At 46.5% G+C, this 15651-nt stretch overlaps 1 protein-coding gene across 7 annotated transcripts in view; it reads left to right on the top strand.

Annotated features, from left to right (window-relative positions):
- The first annotated feature begins 6223 nt into the window (after window positions 1–6223).
- Window positions 6224–15651, top strand: part of RGS6 (regulator of G protein signaling 6) — a 517530-nt gene continuing 508102 nt past the window's right edge. Inside the window, exon 1 of one of the 7 annotated variants that reach the window (XM_084792096.1) lies at window positions 6224–6678. The gene's annotated coding sequence lies outside the window, so the exon portion shown is untranslated. Of the gene's footprint in view, window positions 6679–6713; window positions 6856–6893; window positions 7026–12887; window positions 12911–15651 lie in introns of those variants that run through there. The other 6 variants (XM_084792101.1, XM_084792100.1, XM_084792102.1 and 3 more) reach the window with 6 other exon arrangements.

The raw sequence follows: 15651 nt of genomic DNA, 5'->3' as shown, positions 1-15651 counted from the left end.
TAAGCTCCCCGAGTTTAAATCCCATCTATTTTATATCCTTTAGTCTCTCCCAGTCACACCTATGTTATGTCTGTCCCATCAACTCTTCCTAGTTGACTTGCCAGACCTAAAGGGCAGCGACATAGTTCTGTCTCAAGCAAGCTTGCTCTGTCTCATGGTCTCTGCTGTGGTCGGTGGCACTGCCAGTCTCCCCCTCCCCCCACATTCTACGGTACTATCACTGTTGTCCACAGAACACCATCGTCTTGTGCCGTGCTGCCTTCCTATCATGGCTGGAACCCTTGCTCTCCTCTCCCCTAGAGCGTATTCTAAGCAGAACCCAGTGCTGGGACTGGGATTGGAGTGATGAAAATGATTGTGTATGTCTATACACTATTACACTCAACACTCAGAACCTGCATCCCATCCAGGAGGCCCCGGCTGAGCCGCACCCCAGCCGTTTCTCTAATGTCATCTCCTCCACTCTTCCTGCCATGTATCCTGCTGCTCTTTTAACATGTGAAGTTTTTGTTTCACTTTGGAGCCTTTACAAAAGCTGCCCTCGACTGGGGCCCACCTGATATGTCCAGGCTGCCTCTTCTTCTCTGCCTTGAATGTACTCTTGTCACAAAGGCCTTGAGTAACCCGTAGCCTCGCCTTTTGTGACATTCAATCTTTCCAATATGTTTTCCACTTTCTTCCTCTCTCAGCTACTGCTCCAGTGCCATGCCCGCCTGCCGGCCTGCCTGCTACCATGCTCCCACAGTGATGGTCATGGACTCTGACCATCTAAAACTGTAAGCCCCAAATAAATGCTTTCCTCTGTATGCAGCCTTGGCCATGGTGTTTTATCAAGGCAATAGAAAAGTAAGTTAGACAGCATAATACTTTAAAGGCTTCCTTATACAGTCACAACTCTCTGTCTCTGTCTCCCCCAGCCCCCACCTCTTCTCCACACTTTCTGAGGCAGGCAGGGTCTTGTTATTTAGCTCAAACTGGCCTTGAACTCCTAATCCCTGTGTCTTTGCCTCCAAAACACTGGGATTATAGGTGTGTGCCACCTTGCTGGCTCCACAGTCTCAATTTCTCCCTGGTGTTTAGGATTGAACTCTTCTGAGCTAAAATCCTTAACCCCTGGGGTCTCTTGTTTTTAAGGCTGGAAAATATTCCATTGTGTGAATGGAGATCACAATTTCATTGTTTCCAAACGTTGGCCACTGTGAATAATAAATACTTCAGTGACCCTGGGTGCTCACATACCTCTTTGGCAAACTGACTTATTTTGAGTAAATAGCCAGAATTGTGATTACAGGGTCACGTGATTTTATTTTTAGTTTTTAAATCATCTTCATGCTGTTGTGCCATAATGGCCACCCTAATTTCCAGTCCCACCAACAAGGAACAAGGGCCGCCATTTCTTCACATCCTTTCGCACATTTCCTATCTTTTGTTGTTTTGATAACAGCCATCCCACTTGGGGAGGGGCAATACCTCACTGTGGTCTGAATTTGTGCATTCCTGAAGATCAGTGAGGTTGGAACTTTTTTTTTTCATGTACCTGTTGGAGTTTCTCTGCTTACTTTTCCATTGGTTGTTTTCTTGATATGGGACTGGGTTCCTTGTGTATGCTGGATATCAGTCTCTGAGCTAAAATTTACAAATGTCTTCTCCCTTTGGACAGCTTTCCCTCCTCTGTTGACCGCTTCATCTTCAGTGTGGACACTTTTGATCACATTGTAGTCCAGAGGACTTGTGTAGTTTTGGTTTTGTCATCTTATTTTGGGCATGAACATTGTAAAAATGTCACCTGGCTTAATGTTTTGCTCTTTATGTGTTCAGACCTGGTGTTCAGGTTTTGAGCTTACTCCAACAGATGTTTGCATGTGCTGGCTGGAAGAAGGGGGCCTGGTTTCATCCTTTTGTATGAGGATAACCAGTTTTTCTCGGAAGCATTAATTAAAGAGATTGGTTCATTCTCTGTGGGACTTGCTGGTGCCTTGTCCAAAATTAGTTGGCTGTACACTATTAGGCTCGTTTCTTGGCATTCTATGTGTTCCCTTAGGCCATGAGTCAGTTTTTATGCAAGTTCCATATCATTGTGACTATAGCTTGTATACTCAACATTAAGAAATGAGCTGCCTTTCTTTGCATGAATATGGCCCAGGATACCCATGTGCACATGTGTACACACACACACACACACACACACACACACAGAGAGAGAGAGAGAGAGAGAGAGAGAGAGAGAGAGAGAGAGAGAGAGAGAGAGAGAGAGATCTGTATAAGTATAAATAAACGCAATTTTAAAAAGAAAGCCATTATTCAATATCCCTTAACTGTGGCCACCTGTGAGAACCCAGGTACCTATAAGGAGGAAGACAGAGGTGGGGTGAGAAACAGATATTTCTGATTAAGAGAATCTGTCCAATGCACAAGCATAGCCTATCTGTGACTGGTGTGACTACAGGATTCTACAAGGCAGTACTTGCCTCAAGGTCTGGGAAGTGCCTGAGGGAGTGAGGCCAGTGTTCTCAGCTATTGCTGTAAACAGCATTCCATGGTTATTTTGGGGTTGTTTAGCTTTTTAAAAGTTTGCTATTGCTGATGTAATTTTTGCCCTGTATGTTGGTAGCCAGAGTGCGTATCCTTGCATCTTAATGGCTTTGGAACTTTGTAAATACCAACTCCACTCTGACATCACTTCCAAGTCCCAAAACATAATCACCCAGAACTCAGATCTAAACACATCTGTTCCCAGACACATGGGTTTCAAGGGTTCAGATCAAGAGCTAACACTGGAGAGAGGAAAAACCCTTCAGTCTCTATCATTTTGAGTTTGCTTGCCATGGCCTGGCTCCTCCTAAGACGGCTGTATAGTTAATAGTAACAGAAATGATGAGCCTTCTCTGAAGGGAACACCCGCAAGCCATCACTTAGAAATTCTTGTGCAAAAGTAGACCTTCATTGCCAGAAATTTGGACTTATCTATTCTGTGTCAAAGAATCCTTATTGCCAAATTCCAGTAAGTACCCTGCCTTCCACCAAGGTGCTGACACTGCAACCTTTGAACAAACCTTTTTTTTTTTAAACTTAAAAAAAAAGTATTTGTTTACTTTGTGTGTGCGCTACTGTGTGCCTGTGGAGGTCAGACAGAGGACAACTGGCTGGAGTCAGTTTTTTTCTTCCCACCATGTGGCTTCTGGGGGATTCAACTTAGGTCATCGGGCTTGGCCGCAAATGCCCTTACACACTACGAGAACATTTGTTTTCTTCTAGGATGTACCGTGAGGAAAATCTGACCCCCAAACTAGTTCCCTTCTTTGTCAAAATGGAAAGAATATGATCCTTGGCTATTAGGGAAAAGACCACTCCTAATAAGCTGGGGAGACGGCCCAGTGGATGCACAGTGGTGAGGACCTGAGTAGGGACTTTCAGGGCCCATGTAAGCCAGGCAGGGTGGTGTGTGTCTGTGATCCCAGTGTTTCTGCAGGAAGACGAGAACCAGAGACAGAGTCTCTGAAGCTTGCAGGCCAGCTGCCTGGTGTACACAGCTTCGAGCGACCAGGAGACCCTGTCTGAACAGGAGAAGAAGGAGAGCCAATACCCAAAATTTTCCTCTGACCTCCTCAGACACACTGTGCCATCCACTTACACTCACACACGTGAACATACATGCACACATATCATGCACACGCAGATAACAAACTACCCAGAAGGTTAAAGGAAAGGATGTGGAGATTTGAGGAAAAGTAACACCTGTGTTGTCCAATATGACAAATCCGTAACTCAAGACATGGCTCGTCTGGTACCCAAACTCATTATCTTCTCCAAACCCACACTCTCCAAAATGCTTCGGAGGCATTTATACATGTGCTGTTCAATGCTGTTAATAAAATTTAAGTTAACAGAGCTGTCCCAACAGCAACTCTATCACAGGCTTAGCTGTAGCTCCTCATCTGGTACTGAAATAATAAAAAAAAAATTCAGAATTTTATATACATACTACTATATTTATTTTATACTTTAGGGTTTCTGGGAAGATCGTTGTGTATAGCAAGGCCTTCAGGAATACCGAGTGGGTTAATGGAAACAGGCTGAGTGGCATTATTGTATACAGTCAAGGAGTAGTGTGCAGAGAGACCATCTTTTCATCTCAGTTAATGGGGAGATAATTCCTTAAAGAAACCTGTTAGGGACACACAAAAGTAATGAGTCTTATGGGGATGGAGAGATGACTCAGCGGTTAAGAGGACTGGCCACTTTTCCAGAGATACTGGGTTTGGTTCCAAGAACCCATGTTCCAGCTCACAGCCAGCTGGTAACTCCAATCACAGGGCAATCTGTCTCCCTGGCTTCCAGCAGGTATTGCACACACATGGTGAACATACATACACACAGGCAAGATATCCATACCCATAAAATAAAATGGAAAAAAATAGTCTCTGTTTTTCATTTTGGTGAAGAGAGCAATTACTCCCCAATGCATCTCTTTAAACCTTCGATTCTGAAATTATTTTGAGTTACAAATACCATTACACAAGCAGTTGGACCAGCTCGTTTCCTCACTTTATTGGGGTGTTAACAATTCCCAACCATCCTTGAATAAGTAACAAGTGTCTATGTATCAATCGCATTCTCTTCCCAGTGGCAAAGGACTGGAAATAGACAATTTACAAGGAGAAAAGGCTTCTTTTGGCTTGACGTTTTAGCGCTCTTAGCCCATGGTTCCCTGGTCTTGTGCTTCAAGCTGCCATCGTGGATGAAACAGGAAGGAGCCCTGTGCACCTCACAACACAATAGTGAAAGGAGACTGTGGGAAGAGCCAGGCTCCCATGTGCAGGGCAGTAGCGCCCCTCCTAGGTTCTTGGGCACACCTCACTGATCCCCTCATATTTCAGAGCATAGTTCCTAAAGACAGACCGTTCTCAGCATGGCTAGCGCACAGACTTTATGGGAGGAGATGATACAGACCTGAAGTTCCACTGTCATCAGTGTCATTTACAGGTGTCGGGTCCTACCTAGGATTACCTGTGAGTTAGCAGCCTCGCCCCTGGCCTCTTTCAGTCTGGAGCCATCTTTAACAATCTGTCATTTTAGAAGACTTTCTCTCGATTTACGTTTGTCTGATGTTCTTCATCATTTACATAATTATGCATAGTAGTGTTCACAGTATGTATATTGACAAGGAAACTTTAAATTTCCAAGATCATTCATCCTTAATGACTTCGAGTAATTTCACGCTTTTTCTGTGATGTAATACATTAAGATACAAAATTAAAAAAAAATAAATGTATTATCGATGTTGCTAACATCGATACACATCTACCAACCCACTTTGGCCTACCTCCACCTACATCTTCTTAAAATAATTTGAGACAAGCTTTCATGTTTTTCAGGGAGACCTCGAACTCCCTATGTAGCCAAAGATGGCTGTGAATTTCTGATCTTTCTGCCTTCATCTCTGGAGTGCTCAGATTACAGGTGGATGCCACCTCAACTGAGTTTTACTTAGTGCTGGGGATCAAACTCTAGGCGGGCAAACACTATATTAAGTGAGCTACAGCCACAACCCAACCTCCTAAGTCATCAAATATCACACATTTTAGGACTCCCACATTGAAGTTGCCCATTCAAGTTATCCTTGCTCATTTGAATGTCAGCTTTTTCTCTTCTAGCCCAAGGATATTTTGCATAATTTCTCCTCAGATTCTCCTTTATAGTGTTTCAAGATAGTATCAACCACAAAGCGCTCCCAGTGCTCCGTGTGGTGTAAAGCGTTGAATAAATAAAACGACGAGGTTAGCAACTATATCTCTGAGGAGCATAGAGGCTTATTTTAATTTAGTGGGCACCAGCCCCACGTCAGTGAGGGATTCAAAAGCTACCGGGACAGCACCTCGGGCCAGACTCCTGAGCACCTTGGCGCCATTAAAGTTTCCGTACTGGGTCAGGCTGGCAGTGACCAGAGAATCCTTGGGTTGCTTTAGACAGTGCCTCGGTTTTCTAGGCAGCTGCTCGGTTGCCAGTAATCTGCAGATCTTTCCCCACCTCGCTGCAGAGGCTGATCCTCACCTTAGGCGGCGCTGGGACAGGTGAGCCTGGCAGCAGCGCCCTAGGGACGCGCTAGGTGCCAGGGTCCTGCTGGCAGCGCGCGGCTCAGGCCAGGTGCGGGTGCCCAGGTGCGGGGCGCGGGGCTGCAGCTGCTCTGGTTCCCCGACAGCGGGCGCCGCTGCGGCAGCCGCCGAGCCAAGCGCCTGGGCTGCGCGACTCCGGGCAGCTCCTTGGCGATCAGCCCCACCGGGTAGCCAAGAGCTCCGCCCGGGGGCGTCCCGGGGTCCCTGTTGCTCTGGGCGCCGAGGGGGCGGATCCGGCCCGGGCCCACTAGGGGCGAGGGAAACACCCCAGACCCCCGCGCCCTGGCACCATGCGACCCGCCGCGCCTCCTCCCGGGCCCGGGGCTACATAGTCTGCACGCTGAGCCCCCTGCGGTCGCTACCGCGGAAAGTGGCACGGAGGAGGAGGAAGAGGAGGAGGAGGTGACACTGGGGAGAGCAGAGCCTGGACCGATTCGACCGCCCCTCCGCCCCCGAGACCTGGCGGCTCCCGGGATCCCTAGTCTTATCATGCACCGGGCGCCAGCCGGGCTTTAAGAAAAACTGAGACGCCGGAGCGAGTCGAGGCAATTCTTTGGTTGCTAAGGTAATTGTAGTTAGACAAAACCGGACAAGAAAAGAACCAGGGGAAAAGGAATGGAAACCGCACCCGCGCCCCGATCTGTGTGGCTTGCATCCCGCAGGGGTGGGCGCTTGTCCATTTCGGATGCATGACAGGTGCGGGTGTGTGTCTGCAGTTTGGAACTGTGCAAGGCGAGCTTACGTAAGTGACTCGGCGAGCTGGCGTGCGGACTTGTGTGGGATGGGTGCAGGTCTGAGTGGAAATCGCCTTCCTGGCTTTGGGGTGGGACGCGCTCCGCGCCGGGGCCTGAAGGGCGTGCGGGGCCCCGGCGGTTTTCTGTTCTTCCCAGGCATCCAGTTCCGAGAGTGCAGGTGGGGAAGTCTACCTTCAGCAACTTTTCCTGTGAATAAGCTCTTGGTTTGTGGGTTCGGAAGGGCGAGGCTTGGTGGTGAGGTGAGGAAGGCAGGGGCCGGTGGTGAGGTCTGTGGCTTGGGAATTGCCTTCGCAGACTGTAGATAGCCTTTTTTTTTTTTTTTTTTTTCTGAGCTGGTCAGGCTGCTTAAAAAGTGAGATGAGGAAAGTGACCCAGAAAATTTAAATTTGTTCAGAGGAAAGCTGCGGGTTTTCATTCTTTTTTAATTTGACAAAGTGGGAGCTTTTTCTCTCTCCTTGAGACAAGTGGCATTTCTAGACTGCAAAATACACTGAGGATGTTTTGAACCTCGTTGGGTTGGAACTATCCCCTCAGCACTGGTGCCTGCTTAGGAACTGGACCTGTAGGTAAGTTCTGATCAGCATCCTCTAGCAGCCGCCAAAGTAAAACTTCAAAGACAACCAGGAGGAGATGAAGCCTATCACTAGATCCTCTTCTTTCCAGGGAGGATGAGAGAGTAAGAACTGGGCTTGTGGGTATCAGGATGTTACAGAATGAGTTGCAAGTAAGTGCAGGATGCGCCGGAAGACCTTTACTGTCAGGGTTAACACAAGATAAACAAGGCTCTTGGAGGACAGTTTTCACGAGTAAGGTAGGTGGGTGATTGTCCTGAGTTGGATCCGGGCTGCCGTGAAAGTTTCTGGGACTCCTGTGTTCTTTTATCCTTCACGTACTAACTTTGCATTAAAGGAGAGTTCTCACAGACACCTTAGCAAGGCAAAGCCTGCGTGCTCCAGGGGAGCCAAGCAGATACAGTGTTTGAGTTCTCCGGGATACCACTGTTACTGTAAATCCTGTAGACACCGAGGTGATCTTGGGTACTGTAAGCTCCAGTGTGGGGGAAACCTCCTTCCACTGACTCCTTCTTTCCTGAAAGCAGCTGCGGAGTTTAGAAATGCCAGCTGTTGGGAGGTATTTTGGTGAAGGGGATAGCTCTTGGCGCTTTTCTTTCCATCATCTTTCTATTGGACCTTAACTTGACTTCCCGTTCTCCTTATAAAATTTCAGCGAGCTTATTCTGCTGAGAGACTTTCAGTAAAACGGTGTATACTTTTTCTCTGAAGCAATCAATTTGTCACATCAAGTGTGACAGGACAAGGATGCCTGTGTGGCTGCAATGTCTCTTTAAAGGAGACTTGTTTATTTATGATTTATGAAATCAGATATCCAACATAAATGTTTTTAAATGAGCAAACATTATTTATGGGGAGGAAAAAGGATGCATTGGGCAATGGAATTTGCCAGTAATTTTCAGAATCTTACTGTCCCACTGGGGCATGGGAGTATGTGTGAAGGCAGGATGTTCTGGTCTTGTCTCTGCCTCCCCGCCCCCCCCCCCCCATGATTTTATTCCCTGAACTCCTGCACATTCCAGGGGTTAAAAATGGAGAAGAGAGGGAGAAGCTGTTAGTCACATGTTTTTTTTCTAGGAGAGATGCTCTCAGAGGGCTCAATCCTGGGATTGGTTTTTCCTTTAGCTTCACAGCTTGTCTTAATTCTTAGTGCTTTGAAACCTTGGAGTGCATTTAACCCTCTCGCTTGTTTTCAGGGCAACTAGGAGAATATATTTAAATAAATTTCATCTTCATTGTAACATATGGTGCCATATAAATAATTGCTATAATACTGTCCTGCTGTATAGAAAAGAATAGAAATGCAGAATAAGCCTTCATGCAGAATGATATGGGTAGGAAATGGTAAAAAGCCAGGTTTATGGGGCTGGGCGGTGGTGGCACACGCCTTTAATCCCAGTACTCGGGAGGCAGAGGCAGGCGGATTGCTGTGAGTTTGAGGCCAGGCTGGTCTACAAAGCAAGTCCAGGACAGCTAAGGCTACACAGAGAAACCTTGTCTCAAAAAACAAACAAACACCCCAAAAAACCAGGTTTATGTTCCCCTCTCAATTGGAGAAGTAACATTTACCCATTGGAAACAATTTGGGGAAAAGAAAGAAAGACCCTCTGTGATGCCCACATAGGGTGACACAGCTGTTGACGTGTTTTTAAAAACTACATTCCTCCAGATGTGAAGCTTGCTAAGTCTTCAACCCCCAGATTTTCAAATCCTATAAATAGGACTTACATTTTGCCCAAGGCTTGAGAAATAACTGCTAGTATTCTAGATATTTTCAAGAGGTTTTAATTTTCATTCTCGGTCTGCATTTTCAAGTCTGCTGTCGTTTCTCTACCTTTTGGAAAGCAGAGTTTATGCTTCCAGCTGGGAAGAGCTGGGATGGGACGCCCCTTCAGACTTCAGCAGGAAAGCAGCAGAAGGGAGTGTTGGCCTTTCAGGTGGGAGACCTGATTGTGGCAGCGGTTTGTCTGCCAACTCCTCTGGAAGAGCAGGGGACAGAGTTCCTAGTTAGCTCTGTGACATTTGATGAGAATGATCTTTGTTTGAAGAGGGATTATTCAAACAGACAGCTGGGGCTCACCCCCAGAGATTCTGACTCTCTCCACCTGGAGTTAGCCAGGGAATTTACATTTTCAGCAAATCTCTGCCTCTGCTGATCACGTGAGACCAAAAGGCTACTTCTTTGTAGCCTAAGTCTCTGACCCCTCCCCTCGCCCCCAAAGCAACCAAGTTCTCTAGTACCTGTTGGCTACTTTGTTTCCAGCAGGTGTTCCCGGAAACACTGGCTGAATCCATACTGGTTTTATCTATTGGAGGACAATTTTCTAGACTAGTCAAGACAAAAAAGAAACACCCAGGACTTTGGACCATGGAGTGTGTAGTGAGGATACTTATTAGTCATGTAGGCCAGTTCTTCCAATAGCAGAGAATGGAAGACCGCATACACATAGGCAATTACATCCAGTCTTAGTGACCTTCGTGATTTACATTCCATAACCAGGAATATGGGCCCAAGACATTGTAAACCATGAATTAAATGCCTCTGAGCTGCACCCTAGTGTCCTGTAAGAGGCAATTCATTTGCTGCCACATGACAGTTGTCCCTTTAGATCTGTAGGTTCCTCATCTGCCCATTCAGGAAAAAAAATGTATCTGTGCTGAATGCATACAAACCCTGCCCCCATTAATTATTCCTGTGATGGTTGCTTTTAAGTATTAAGCATGCGTGCATTCATCCTCTCTGCTCTTGATTATGAATGTGCTGGGACCAGCGGCCTTGAGCTCTTGCCCCCATGACTTCCCCACAGTGATGAATGAGCCTGAAACTGTGAGCTAAAACAGACCCCATCTCCTATAAGTTCTTTTTTTTTTTTTTTTTTTTTTTTGTCCAGTTATTTTACCATAGCAGCAGAAATTAAACTCGGGCATTCCCTAACCTATACGGTTTAGCCATTACCTGCATAATATTTGCATTCTATTAATTATTGTAATTAACCTAGTGATGACTTAAAGAATGCGAAAGAGTGTGTGAAGACAGGATTGTATCTGTCCTGGAACTCATTCCCCATTCCTGAAAGAAGACTTTTCCAGAATTGGAAGAGAGAGTTTACTAATAATGACGTGTAAGTCATGAAAGCAACAAATAGAGCAGGGAATGACTTCCCACTGTCCTTCCCCCTCAAAAGTCAGAGCTGTGCTCATCAGAGACACACAAGCATCTGTGAGATGGATGCTCATCTTATGATGGGGTAAACTAAGGCTTAGAGAAATTAATGAACGTGTACCCAAAGCTAGTAAGTAGTACCATCAGAAGTCAGACCGGGCCTTCCAGATCCTGAAGGGAGGTGCTCCTTACTTGCCTCTACTGAGCCCTAGTGGCTGCATGTGACAGGCAGGAGATCAGCCAGCTTTCCAGGTGGCTGCCATAGCTCACTTAGACGTTCTGCTCATCTTTCTGTAATTATGTACCTCTTAGAAAGCCTCTTCGGTTTGTTTGGTTTTGGACACATAGGCTACTACAGAGTGCTCATTATTTACCTATTGGAAATCTCAAACATATTTAATTACTGGACTGTGGAAAGGCAGGATGACCCAAGTTCCACTCACATAGGATTCTAGTACAGAGATGGAGAGAGGGAGGTCCCTGAGGTTACTGGTGAGAACTGACTCCTCAAAATAATTCTCTGATCTCCATATAGGCACTGTGGCACATGTACTCCCACATCTACACAAAGTAAATAAATCTGTAATTAAAAAATAAAAAATAAGATAGAGAGAGGTAGAGGAAAGGTACCTGACATCAACTTCAGTGTGATTAGAGGAAAGTACCTGACATGGATTTCTGCCTCCCCATGTGTGTATGTGTATGCTCACACCTGCACACACACACACACACACACACACACACACTATATACACTCACACAAACATACATCACACATACAAACACATTCACCACACACACAGGCATATACCACACATACACAAACATACACCACACATACAAACACATTCACCACACACACAGGCATATACCACACATACACAAACATACACCACATGCAGACATACACCACACACACACTCCACACACACACACAAACTACAATACAAACATACACAAATATCCAACACACACACACATACCTCTAATACATATATGAGCATATACCAAATCACACACACACACACATATACAACAAAAGTTTAAAAATCATAAATACTTTGCTGGGCAAATGAGTGGGTCTTTTAACTAATTTTAAGAATTAGTTGTGTGGTTTACTGCATGCATTCTCCTTGGTTGAGGCAACAGTCTGTGCAGGCCCCCTTCCAGATCTGCCAGCCTTGATGGTCTCCTTGTAGAGCTCCTGAGCTCTTTCGACCCCCTATTCAGATCTAGCCAATGGACAGCACACTCTCCACAGTTGTGGGGAGAGCAAGGATTGCCTCTGACATGAACTCTGGTGCCCCAGATTTGGTCACTTCCCTTTGGTGGGGAGGCCTGGAAGCATACAGAGGAAGGGGAGGCAGGCTATCTGGATGAGGCCTGATAGGCTGTAGTCAGATGGTGGGGGAGGAGGGCCCCTTCTGACAGGGATCCAGGGGAGGAGAATAGGCTGAAAGAAAGAGGGAGGGTGAGAACAAGCTAGGGGATAACATTCAGGATTTAATCTGAATAAATTATATATATATAGTTAGTTAGTTAGTTAGTTGTGTGGATACCTTGACTTTGCAGCATAGTCTGGAAAAGCTATCTAAGGAGAAAGCCACCATTAAGTTGAGCCATGGAAGAGTTCTCTTAACTCTCTAGTGTTTATTTCCCTGAGAGGCTGTGTCCTAGCTAACAGAGACTCAGCCACACAACCTGCTGAGGTGAGGTCTCCTGCACAAATGTGAAGTGGTGTTGGAATTCTCTGGAAGTTCCCAGGCTACCAGTGTTGTGTTCATGGTGTCCAGGCTGGCCCAGAGTTCAGACAGAGAACCAATGCTTGTTTGCTCTCACAGCAGTACAAGAGGTATCTATCTCACAGCCTTTGAATTGTATTTTTGAACTTCAATTTTTTTTAATCTGTAAAATAAATGCAGCAACTCCACCCCCTGAGTGGATGAGACTGATGGCATAGGGTTGAGTACAGAGTTGAGTGAGAAGATTGAGAAGAGAGATCCATCACACGAGGGTATTTTCCTGGTTGGCTTTTTGTCAACTTGGCAGAGCTAGAGTTAGATGGAAGGAGGAACTTTGGTTTAGAAAATGCCACTGCCAGACTGCCTGTAGGCAAGACTGTTGAGTATTTTCTTGGTTAATGAATGATGTGGGAGGGTCTAACACACTGGTGTCTGTACCCACTCCTAGGCTGGTGGTCCTGGGTTCTGTAAGAAAGCAGGCTGAGCAAGCCAGAAGGAGCAAGTTAGTAAGCAGCACCCCTCCATGGCCTCTGCATCAGCTCCTGCCTCCAGGTTCCTGCCCTGCGTGAGTTCTTGCCCTGAGTTCTTTTGATGATGAACTGTGATATGGAAGTGGAAGATGAAATAAACACTGTCCTCTCCAAGAGAATATTTTAAACTTGTGTGTGTGTGTGTGTGTGTGTGTGTGTGTGTGTGTGTGTGTTTTAATGGGGATTGAAATCAGGGCCTTGTCACTTAGCTATGCCTGCAGCCTTCTTCCTACTTTTGCTTTTGAAACGGGGTCTTGCTGAGTTACTGAGGCTGACCTTAAACTCACTCTGTAGTGTCACGCCTCGCTTGACTGGCAAGAAAGACAAGACCACCGGTTCTTCTCCTAAGCAGCTTTATTCAGGCCTTCTTTCTTCTTTCTCGGAGAATCCCCCCAAGCCACTCCCCTCACGCTCATTTATACCACCCAAACAGCCAATCACACTAAGACACGTCTCACGCGCTGATAGGCTTGCGAGCAGTGGGCCTTTTTCAAATAAGGGGTTGTTTGTTTAAATTGAGGCGGCTCCGGCTGCATGCCAGGCGCCATGTGGAGGCGGGGGTCCACAAAGGGCTCTGTGGCTCCCCACACTGTAGCCCAAGGCAAGCCTTGAACTTTGGGATCTTCTTCCTCAGCCTCCCGAGTAGCTGGGATTACAGGCTTGCGTCATCAGGCACAGTCTAGCATTTGATGGAGAGTCCTTCTCAAATCCTGCTTCACAGTTCCATCCTTGGCACTGGAGGAAGCGCGTATAAGGCAAATGGGCCAGCCCTCCTTTGTAGCAGCCCTCCTCCCCTAACACCTGACCTCAGCCTATCAAGTCTCACCTGGACTGCCTGTATCCTCTTCCTCTGCGGCCAATCAATCAATCATTAGATGAGGTAGACAAAAATAAAGAATTAGCCAAAAGGACACTGAGTGACTTTGTAGGGTGGATGGTGTTTCCGTGGCAGGTTTGTTGCCAGCAGGTAGAGGGTACTGGCAGGGGGGGGGGGGGGGGGACCAAAACAACAAAAAACCACAGCTCTCATCTCAAAGGGAATAAGAGATAGTTTATTCTGGAGCCAATTTGAGGGACCTTGCCCTGGGAAGCATGGAGCTAGTTTACCTCAGGTTCCATGTTCCCCTGTAGAAACAGCTTCATGGAGTTATAAATCAAGGCGTTTTAAAAATGCATTGGTGGGAAAAGGTAGAGAGATGGCTACAGGCAAATTGAGGAATCTCTCCTATAGGCCCCAGATGCTGTCTGATGACAGTGTTGGCTTTGGGGTCGGTGAAAGCCAGAAGTCTGCCAAGTTAATAGATTTCAAAAAGGGTTTTTAATATGTGTCTAGCAGATAAAAAACTGTTAGGTCTGACACATAGACAGGCAAGGAGTGACTACTGTGTGTGTGTGGTGGTGGTGGTAGTGGCAGCGGCGGCTAAAAGCAGCCCAGGATAAAGTAGCTGGGCTCGAGACCTGCAACATTCCAACCTCCCCACACCATTGCAGTTCTAATTAGTCAATCAGACTTGTGTCTTCGTTCCAGGAATTGTCATTCACAAGGAGCAAGGCAGGAAGTGCACTGGACACTGTCAGTTCAGAGAGAAAATACTCAGCCAGATCTCAAAAAGACAGGCTTCAGACACTAGGAAGAAATTTCAAAAGTGAGAGACATAACATTGTTTGTTTTTCAGGTGAGAGATAGTGACAATAATTGGTCCTTAAATCCGTTATTGTTTACTTGTAGAGGAAAAGCTAATGTAATGGGATGGGGCTGTGGCTCAGTAGTAGAACTTAGGCCTGGCGTGTCATGTCTAAGGCCCGGTGTTCAGTCCCTAGTACAAAAACCTAAAACTAACAGAAAACCTTCATAATAAAACCCGTCCTAGGTAACAGTGGGTGGGACGGCAGGCACTCAGGGGCTCTTCACTGCCCCCCCCCCGCCAGCCCCCTCACTCCCCATTACCCCCTCTAGCCCTGCTCCATTCACCCCTGCACCCCCGCCCCAGCACCTTTCTATGCTGTGTGTCTCCTTCCACTAGGATCTTTGGTCCAGGAGAGCAGGGCCTCCTTTATTCCCGGGTAGACCTTCAGCATCTGCTGCCGCGGACTCTGGTTCATAGTAATCAAGAACGATGTGTGGAACGAACAAAAGAAAAAGTCTTAGGAACCATTGCAAGCTGGAGCATGTAATGGGACTAACTAGGTCGGGTAAATGGGGAACCAGTGGGGTGTCCTTTCACGAGAGTCACTGAAATTGTGATTTTCATTAAACGTGCTTGCTTTGTAATAAGCATACACAAGGCTTTTCCCTCCCAGAAAGAAATGCATTTAAATCTATTTTTCTGAAAATACGACCCTCCGCCACCTTTTAAACTAGAGACATGGTACTCTATAGCATTTCGTTCCTGTTCCTTCGCACTTCTTCCTTTCCCCTGAGATTTGTAGAGGCAACTTGTGGTCCTCCCGCCTGCTGAGTGCTGAGATGACAGTGTGCTGCCTGGCTGTACTTCCTTCTGTCTTCCGTCCTGACATCAAAGCAGCCACCAGATGCAATGGTGAATGGCGGCTGGTGCTGGCCTTCCGGGTTGTGAGGTGTCAGGGACACTGCCTCAACCCTAAGGGTGTGTGATGCACAGAAAACCCTGTGCTTGTGTTTTTAGTCATTAAGTCCAATGAGAAGAGTTAGCGTGTTCGCTTACGATCCACAGCAAGACTTGTTTGAGTTGGTTGTGTTTTAAGTGTTTGTGACTTGTGACCTCCTCTCTAGAAAAATAGGAACTTAAAACGAAAC

Source organism: Acomys minous, assembly GCF_964271855.1.
Source record: "Acomys minous genome assembly, chromosome: 8".
Lineage (NCBI taxonomy): Eukaryota > Metazoa > Chordata > Mammalia > Rodentia > Muridae > Acomys > Acomys minous.
Note: the sequence above shows the minus strand (reverse complement) of the source record. Positions and strands in the feature narration are given on the sequence as shown.